The sequence below is a fragment of the Mus caroli genome, unplaced genomic scaffold (genome assembly GCF_978045245.1).
Source record: "Mus caroli unplaced genomic scaffold, Mus_caroli_1 scaffold_13, whole genome shotgun sequence".
NCBI lineage: Eukaryota > Metazoa > Chordata > Mammalia > Rodentia > Muridae > Mus > Mus caroli.
The window spans coordinates 92093491-92103901 of NW_028227268.1; positions in this window are offsets into that span (position 1 = coordinate 92093491).

The following is a 10411-nucleotide window of genomic DNA, read 5'->3' on the forward strand; positions in this document are numbered from 1 at the left end:
TAATCTTACTAACAGAAACCAAGACCACTCACCATCATCAGAACCCAGCACCCCCACTTCGCCCAGTCCAGGGCACCCCAAAACACCGGAAAAGCTAGACACAGATCTAAAAGCATATCTCCTGATGATGGTAGAGGACTTCAAGAAGGACTTTAATAACACACTTAAAGAATACAGGAGAACACTGCTAAACAGGTAGAAGACATTAAAGAGGAAGCACAAAAATCCCTTAAAGAATTGCAGGAGAACACTGCTAAAGAGTTACAAATCCTTAAAGAAAAACAGGATAACATAATCAAACAGGGAGAAGTCCTTACAGAAAAACAGGAAAACACATCCAAACAGATGATGGAAATGAACAAAACCATACTAGACCTAAAAAGGGAAGTAGACACAATAAAGAAAACCCAAAATGAGGCAACACTGGAGATAGAAACCCTAGGAAAGAAATCTGGAACCATAGATACCAGCATCAGCAACAGAATACAAGAGATGGAAGAGAGAATCTCAGGTGCAGAAGATTCCATAGAGAACATCGGCACAACAATCAAGGAAAATGTAAAATGCAAAAAGATCCTAACTCAAAACATCCAAGAAATACAGGACACAATGAGAAGACCAAACCTACGGATAATAGGAGTGGATGAGAATGAAGATTTTCAACTCAAAGGACCAGCAAACGTCTTCAACAAAATTATAGAAGAAAACTTCCCAAATCTAAAGAAAGAGATGCCCATGAACATACAAGAAGCCTACAGAACTCCAAATAGACTGGACCAGAAAAGAAATACCTCCCGACACATAATAATCAGAACAACAAATGCTCTAAATAAAGATAGAATACTAAAAGCAGTAAGAGAAAAAGGCCAAGTAACATATAAAGGCAAGCCTATCAGAATTACACCAGATTTTTCACCAGAGACTATGAAAGCCAGAAGATCCTGGACGGATGTTATACAGACACTAAAAGAACACAAATTCCAGCCCAGGCTACTATACCCAGCCAAACTCTCAATTAACATAGATGGAGAAACCAAAGTATTCCACGACAAAAACAAATTCACACATTATCTCTCCACGAATCCAGCCCTTCAAAGGATAATAACAGAAAAAAAACAATACAAGGACAGGAACCACGCCCTAGAAACAACAAGAAGGTAATCCCTCAACAAACCTAAAAGAAGACAGCCACAAGAACAAAATGCCAACTTTAACAACAAAAATAACAGGAAACAACAATTACTTTTCCTTAATATCTCTTAATATCAATGGAGTCAACTCCCCGATAAAAAGATATAGACTAACAAACTGGCTACACAAACAAGACCCAACATTTTGCTGCTTACAGGAAACTCATCTCAGAGAAAAGGATAGACACTACCTCAGAATGAAAGGCTGGAAAACAATTTTCCAAGCAAATGGCATGAAGAAACAAGCTGGAGTAGCCATTCTAATATCTGATAAGATTGACTTCCAACCCAAAGTCATTAAAAAAGACAGGGAGGGACACTTCATACTCATCAAAGGTAAAATCCTCCAAGAGGAACTATCAATCCTGAATATCTATGCTCCAAATACAAAGGCAGCCACATTCATTAAAGAAACTTTAGTAAATCTCAAAGCACACATTGCACCTCATACAATAATAGTGGGAGACTTCAACACACCACTTTCACCAATGGACAGATCATGGAAACAGAAACTAAACAGGGACACAGAGAAACTAAGAGAAATTATGAATCAAATGGATCTGGCAGATATCTACAGAACATTCTATCCTAAAACAAAAGGATATACCTTCTTCTCAGCACCTCATGGTACCTTCTCCAAAATTGACCACATAATTGGTCACAAAACAGGCCTCAACAGTTACAAAAATATTGAAATTGTCCCATGCATCCTATCAGATCACCATGGACTAAGGCTGATCTTCAATAACAATATAAATAATAGAAAGCCAACCTTCACGTGGAAACTGAACAACACTCTTCTCAATGATACCTTGGTCAAGGAAGGAATAAAGAAAGAAATTAAGGACTTTTTAGAGTTCAATGAAAATTAAGCCACAACATACCCAAACTTATGGGACGCAATGAAAGCATTTCTAAGAGGAAAACTCATAGCTCTGAGTGCCTCCAAAAGGAAACTAGAGAGAGCACACATTAGCAGCTTGACAACACACCTAAAAGCACTAGAACAAAAGGAAGCAAATTCACCCAAGAGGAGTAGAAGGCAGGAAATAATCAAACTCAGGGGTGAAATCAACCAAGTAGAAACAAGAAAAACTATTCAAAGAATCAACCAATCAAGGAGCTGGTTCTTTGAGAAAATCAACTAGATAGATAAACCCTTAGCCAGACTCACTAGAGGGCACAGGGAAAGCATCCTAATTAACAAAATCAGAAATGAAAAAGGAGACATAACAACAGATCCTGAAGACATCCAAAACACCATCAGATCCTTCTACCAAAGGCTATACTCAACAAAACTGGAGAACCTGGATGAAATGGAGAAGTTCCTAGACAGATACCAGGTACCAAAGTTGAATCAAGATCAGGTCAATGATCTAAACAGCCCTATATCCCCCAAAGAAGTAGAAGCAGTCATTAATAGTCTCCCAACTAAAAAAAGCCCAGGACCAGATGGGTTTAGTGCAGAGTTCTATCAGACCTTCAAAGAAGATCTAATCCCAGTTCTTCACAAACTATTCCACAAAATAGAAACAGAAGGTACTCTACCCAACTCATTCTATGAAGCCACAATTACTCTGATACCTAAACCACAAAAAGACCCAACAAAGATAGAAAACTTCAGACCAATATCCCTTATGAATATTGATGCAAAAATCCTCAATAAAGTTCTTGCTAACCGAATCCAAGAACACATCAAAACAATCATCCAACCTGACCAAGTAGGTTTCATCCCAGGGATGCAGGGATGGTTCAATATACGGAAATCCATCAACGTAATCCAGTATATAAACAAACTCAAAGACAAAAACCACATGGTCATCTCGTTAGATGCGGAAAAAGCATTTGACAAGATCCAACACCCATTCATGATAAAAGTCTTGGAAAGATCAGGAATTCAAGGCCCATACCTAAACATGATAAAAGCAATCTACAGCAAACCAGTAGCCAACATCAAAGTAAATGGTGAGAAGCTTGAAGCAATCCCTCTAAAATCAGGGACTAGACAAGGCTGTCCACTTTCTCCATACCTATTCAACATTGTACTGGAAGTCCTAGCCAGAGCAATTCGACAACAAAAGGAGATCAAGGGGATACAAATTGGAAAAGATGAAGTCAAAATATCACTTTTTGCAGATGATATGATAGTATATATAAGTGACCCTAAAAATTCCACCAGAGAACTCCTAAGCCTGATAAACAGCTTCGGTGAAGTAGCTGGATATAAAATTAACTCAAACAAATCAATGGCCTTTCTCTACACAAAGAATAAACAGGCTGAGAAAGAAATTAGGGAAACAACACCCTTCTCAATAGTCACAAATAATATAAAATATCTTGGCGTGAATCTAACTAAGGAAGTGAAAGATCTGTATAATAAAAACTTCAAGTCTCTGAAGAAAGAAATTATAGAAGATCTCAGAAGATGGAAAGATCTCCCATGCTCATGGATTGGCAGGATCAACATTGTAAAAATGGCTATCTTGCCAAAAGCAATCTACAGATTCAATGCAATCCCCATCAAAATTCCAAATCAATTCTTCAACGAATTAGAAAGAGCAATCTGCAAATTCATCTGGAATAACAAAAAACCTAGGATAGCAAAAACTCGTCTCAAGGATAAAAGAACCTCTGGTGGAATCACCATGCTGGACCTAAAGCTCTACTACAGAGCAATTGTGATAAAAACTGCATGGTACTGGTATAGTGACAGACAAATAGACCAATGGAATAGAATTGAAGACCCAGAAATGAACCCACACACCTATGGTCACTTGATCTTCGACAAGGGAGCTAAAAACATCCAGTGGAAGAAAGACAGCATTTTCAACAAATGGTGCTGGCACAACTGGTTGTTAACATGTAGAATAATGCGAATCGATCCATTCCTATCTCCTTGTACTAAGGTCAAGTCTAAGTGGATCAAGGAACTTCACATAAAACCAGAGACACTGAAATTTATAGAGGAGAAAGTGGGGAAAAGCCTTGAAGATATGGGCACAGGGGAAAAATTCCTGAATAGAACAGTAATGGCTTGTGCTGTAAGATCGAGAATTGACAAGTGGGACCTCATGAAACTACAAAGCTTCTGCAAGGCTAAAGACACCATCAATAAGACAAAAAAACCACCAACAGATTGGGAAAGGATCTTCACCTATCCTAAATCAGATAAGGGACTAATATCCAATATATATAAAGAACTCAAGAAGGTGGACTCCAGAAAATCAAATAACCCCATTAAAAATGGGGCTCAGAGCTAAACAAAGAATTCTCACCTGAGGAATACCAAATGGCTGAGAAGCACCTGAAAAAATGTTCAACATCCTTAATCATCAGGGAAATGCAAATCAAAACAACCCTGAGATTCCACCTCACACCAGTCAGAATGGCTAAGATCAAAAATTCAGGTGACAGCAGATGCTGGCGAGGATGTGGAGAAAGAGGAACACTCCTCCATTGTTGGTGGGATTGCAAGCTTGTACAACCACTCTGGAAATCAGTCTGGCGGTTCCTCAGAAAATTGGACATAGTACTACCGGAGGATCCAGCAATACCTCTCCTGGGCATATATCCAGAAGATGTCCCAACCGGTAAAAAGGACACATGCTCCACTATGTTCATAGCAGCCCTATTTATAATAGCCAGAAGCTGGAAAGAACCCAGATGTCCCTCAACAGAGGAATGGATACAGAAATTATGGTACATTTACACAATGGAGTACTACTCAGCTATTAAAAAGAATGAATTTATGAAATTCCTAGCCAAATGGATGGACCTGGAGGGCATCATCTTGAGTGAAGTAACACAATCACAAAAGAACTCACACAATATGTATTCACTGATAAGTAGATATTAGCCCAAAACTTAAGATACCCAAGATATAAGATACAATTTGCTAAAGGCATGAAACTCAAGAAGAATGAAGACCAAAGTGTGGACACTGTGCACCTTCTTAGAATTGGGAACAAAACACCCAGGGAAGGAGTTACAGAGACAAAGTTCGTAGCTGTGATGAAAGGATGGACCATTTAGAGACTGCCGTATCCAGGGATCCATCCCATAATCAGCTTCTAAACGCTGACACCATTGCATACACTAGCAAGATTTTGCTGAAAGGACCCAAATATAGCTGTCTCTTATGAGACGATGCCGGGGCCTAGCAAACACAGGAGTGGATGTTCACAGTCAGCTATTGGATGTATCACAGGGCTCCCAATGGAGAAGCTAGAGAAAGTACCCAAGGAGCTAAAGGGATTTGCAACCCTATTGTTGGAACAACATGATGTACTAACCAGAACCCCGGAGCTCTTGTCTCTAGCTGCATATGTATGGAAAGATGGCCTAGTCGGCCATCAATGGAAAGAGAGTCCCATTGGACTTGCAAACTTTATATGCCCCAATATAGGGGAATGCCAGGGCCAAAAGAATGGGAATGGGTGGGTAGGGAAGTGGGGGGCGCTATGGGGGACTTTTGGGATAGCATTGGAAATGTAATTGAGGAAAATATGTAATAAAAATATTAAAAATCAAAAAAAAAGTTATGGTTTTAAACCTTTGGTGAACATGTGGAGCTGAGACAGGTGATGGGTGTTTAGCTAGATAACTCCTAATGGATATGCATGTAAACATTCTCTGCTGTAAATGTTTATTTAAATTTATGATTTGGTTTTGTGTGTGAACTTTTGATGAACTTTTTAATATGTGATCATGTATTCTGAAAGATGTTTAAGGGCTGAGGACCAAGAGAGGGGTTAGAACTGAGGGGTTGGAACTGAGAGGAACAGAGATGAGAAGAACTGAGATGAGGAGACATTTTTAAGATAGAACACTTTTTAGATTGGAAGGAGAATGTAGAGTGGAATAACTTAGAAACTATAAGTAACATAAAATACTAAGAGACCAATGTGCAGAATGCAGAGAGAAAGAGGAAAAAAGAAGATGATGCAGAGAACACAAGGAGCAGGCATGCATCTCCTTACTATGGAATAGAACAGGTCCCATGGTAAGGACAAGACAGGTTTAGTCTTATTAGAAGAAACAAAGCTTTTTTCTTACAAACATGGGTTTAATTCATTTAGCATTAAAAGGGTCGAAGCCTTTCTCTGTATAATAAAGTTTGAAGCTCATTTTTCATCCAGAATGAGTGAGTTCTTTCTGCACCAGTGCTTGGTCTTTTGCTCCATATGCATATGTAAGTATGGATGTGTGTGTACATATGTATTTGTAAGAATGTATATATAGGAGTGTGTAAGTATGTAATTGTGAGAATGCATGCAAGCTGGACCCAACTGGGTTTGAATGGAAATGTATAAATGAATAAATGAGCATGTGTGAGTCTGTATATGAACTTATGTGACATGCATATTCACTTATGTAAAAGTTTTTCTTTCTGTGAATGTTATTTTCTTCTCCTGCTTCAATAAAAGTTTACTGCTCCAAACTTCCCCCTAGCCAGACAAGCAAGAGGCATCTAGGCAATAGGGAAAAGTCTCTAGCAATTAATCCTTTACTTAATCTTCTGCTGTTTCAGGATGAGGTGCTAGGTGCCAGAGACTGTAGTCTCTGGCCTCAGAGGAACACAGAAGGCAAGTCAGCTACAATAGCACAGAAGCTTACACTTAGGTAAGAAAACTTTTTATTACACAGCAACCCTAAGTTTCTCGTAAGACAAAGTCTTACCCTCTGCCTATGCTCTTCCCCCTCTACAGCCTCAAAAAAGAACCAACAAGAAAGAAGAAACTCCCCACCAGGGCTGGGGGACAGCCTGCTTTTTTCCTTTATCTCTTCTATGAAAAGAAAGAAAATATTTGGCTATGTCTATGGTTCTTCCAGCTTTCCTGTCTTGTTTGTTTATATTTAATCCTCCGGTGATGGTAGCCCTGTGAATAACAGGTGGGCACACACACATTCACCACACCACCCCCAGGAGTGGGGGGGGGGGGCAATCATGGAGAAGGAGGCAGTCGTTAGAAAGCATTGGCTTAGCTATGTGAGGATGGTGATAGTGAACCAGAGATTTTGAATGTCAAGCTGTTATGTTCCTTAAAACTTATAACTGTTCTAACAAAGCAGTATTGAGTTTATTTTCTCCATCTATTTCTTTTCAGTCCAGAGGTCATGCTGACCTAGAAAGTGGAGATCTGATTGCTGAGATTAAAGGCTTGCGCTGCCAAAAAAAAAGGCTTGCGCTGCCATAATTATCTGGAAAAAAGTGAGGCTCCAGAGGCTGTGGCCTAATGAAATGAACATTGGGACTGGGTGACTGTGGACTCTGAGATGACTGACTCTGCATGTTTTCTACATTTATTTCTCTTCTTCCAGCCAGGGATGAGACTTAGGCTCAAAGATTTGTGGAATGTTAGCCTGCTTTGATATACCCAAGTTAAGAGACATTTTTTGCTTTTGGTTTTTGCTGCATGCTGGCTTGCTTGATGTGGTTTCCGTTTCTATCTGTGCTGGCTTCCCAACCTGCCCTGAGGAATCAAAGTCTTTTTGATAAAGAATTGGAATACATACCAGCACAACTGGGCTGACTACCCTCCTTCCCAAGGGACAGATCAATTCCAAAGAAGATGGTCCTTCCTCTTGACCCACAGGTAGTATCCTAAGTACAGTGCAGCCCATTTTCCCTATTGTACTGCATACTCAATAAAATGAAGTAAATAAATGAATGAATTTTCTAGTTATATATTTGTTCAAGCTAGCTAAATTCTCCCTCAACCCCTAGACCCTCCCCACTCACTCAGCTACATCTTCCTGTATGTATGAGGGGGCTTGCATGTCTGTTAGTCTGTGAAGTATTTGAGAAAGTCTGGTGGCCATAGAGGCCATGAGAAGGGTATCAGTTGCCCTGGGACTGGAAGAGCAGCCAGTGCTCTTAAATTCTGAGCTACATCTTTTCAGATGCCAGTTTTCTTTAGGAAATCAGTCATAATTTTAGTGTGAATGTTTTACAATTCACTGTCCTTTGTGATTGTTGTATTGTGACCCACACACCCTTCACGCTGCTCCAACTCAGGATATTCCTGCCTGGCAGCAAATTACTGAACAAAACAATGCACTTATACCTAGATCTCCGGAAATGATAAAGGAATTTATTATAGAAAGTACACTCTACTCACACAGTCTCACCCAGCCTTCTGCCAGCTCAGCAATTTCAGTGATAAAACCCGGACAACATTTATATGGTTTTAATATGAAATATTCAGGTAAATAAAGATTTTACAGAAATCAAGCATCTTAAAGTTGTAGGCATATTTATCCCCTCCTTTTAATTTTATTTTGATACCAACCAACACTTTGGTTTCAATGAAGCACACACACCCTGAAGGACTAATAAATTTGTAAGTCTTAGATACTATCTTAGTCAAGGTTTCTATTCCTGCACAAACATCATGACCAAGAAGCAAGTTGGGGAGGAAAGGGTTTATTCAGCTTATACTTCCACATTGCTGTTCATCATCAAGGAAGTCAGGACTGGAACTCAAGCAGGTCAGGAAGCAGGAAGCAGGAGCTGATGCAGAGGCCATGGAGGGATGTTTCTAACTGGCTTGCTTCCCCTGGCTTGATCAGCCTGCTCTCTTATAGAACCAAGACTACCAGCCCAGAGATGGCACCACCCACAAGGGGACCTCCCCCCTTGATCACTAATTGAGAAAATGCTTTGCAGCTGTATCTCATGGAGGCATTTCCCCAACTGAAGCTCCTTTCTCTGTGAGAACTCCAGCCTATGTCAAGTTGACACAAAACTAGCCAGTATACATACAGAGTTTATCTGACACTTAAAGGACTGAATGTCAACTGTGTTCTGGGAGCAAATATATGTACACACACACACACACACACACACTGGTAAGACTACATAGTATTGATGATGGCTTCACACAAGCAAATAGGTCGCTCCCCTTTTGTTACCCTCAATAGTCCAGCTAGGGCACACTACCTAGCTATCAGGGAGTGGTTAGATATGTAGAAAAGGAACACGTCCAGTCAGTAAAGTGTTGCTGATGTTTTATTGGGGGGGGATTAATAATACAAATTGTATTTTTCCATATATTATATTATAAAACAAGTCCTTATTTTGATTCTCATTTTATTTCAAGATTAGTAAAGCCTGCTTACAAGCCACCATACATAAATTGGACTTACATCCCTAACATCTAAAGAATAGTAAGCACAGAAAACAACAAAAAATACAAAAGAAAGGGCAAAGAACTCAGAGGGTGATGCATTGATCACTTTGGGTCATTTTTTCCTTGTTTTACCTTGACTCTGAATTCTAACAAAAAGAGAACATCATGGAAAAGAAAATGAAACAAACAAACCACTTTGGAGTTCTGGTGTTGCTATCAAGTCTGATTTTTAAGAGACAGAGGTGTCATGATAATCACGGTGCTCAGTGGAAGTCTCTGTTATACGGTTAGTGCCATTATGCTTTACCTTACAGAAAGTTAATCACGGCCAGTGGCCAACCACACAGTTAGTGAAGAAATTGAAATGTAACCCACAATTCTCTCTCTTTATCTCTCTCAGACATGAATAACATTTGAAATTAAACTACCTGTTCAATGAAAGAAAGTCAGGTGTGGTGCTGCATGTCTTTAATCACATCACACCTGCTCTGAGCTGGAGGCATTCCTGATCTAGGTACTGATCTCGATGGCTATTTGTGCTCAACTAAAGAAATGAAGAGAAAGATAAGTAGATATAAGTAACTTCAAATTAAGGAAACAAATGAAGAAAAAAACAAAGGCAGTACTGGGTGGCCCAGTTTAAAGAGGAGGGCCAGAAACTAGCCTACAATTGCCTCTCAGTTAAACAGACAGTCATGTTGCCAACATCTGCACAGCCAGCCTTCTTCCTTTTGTCTTCCCAAGAGTCAAACAGGCATCAGATGCAGTCAGGGCAAAATTGGGCACCTCATGGAGGCCTGGACCCTTGGAGCAAAGCAAACAGGTAGATAGTCTAGAGGTGTGTAAGAAGGATCTGGGATGTCCCTGGTGGTGGGAGTATATACATTTTTCTCCCCTTATAGACCCTTTGTTCCTGGCTTGGGGAGATCCATGTGCAGGGGAGCAGTAAGTAAGAAGAAGAAGAAAGACCCTAAAATGATTCTGAGAGCTCAGAAGTGTCAGGCAAATAGCTTAGAGCCTATGAGACAGTATACTGCTCTAGTGGTCAGGGCTCTGGTTTCTCTGCTCACCACCCAGTGTCATCTTGGT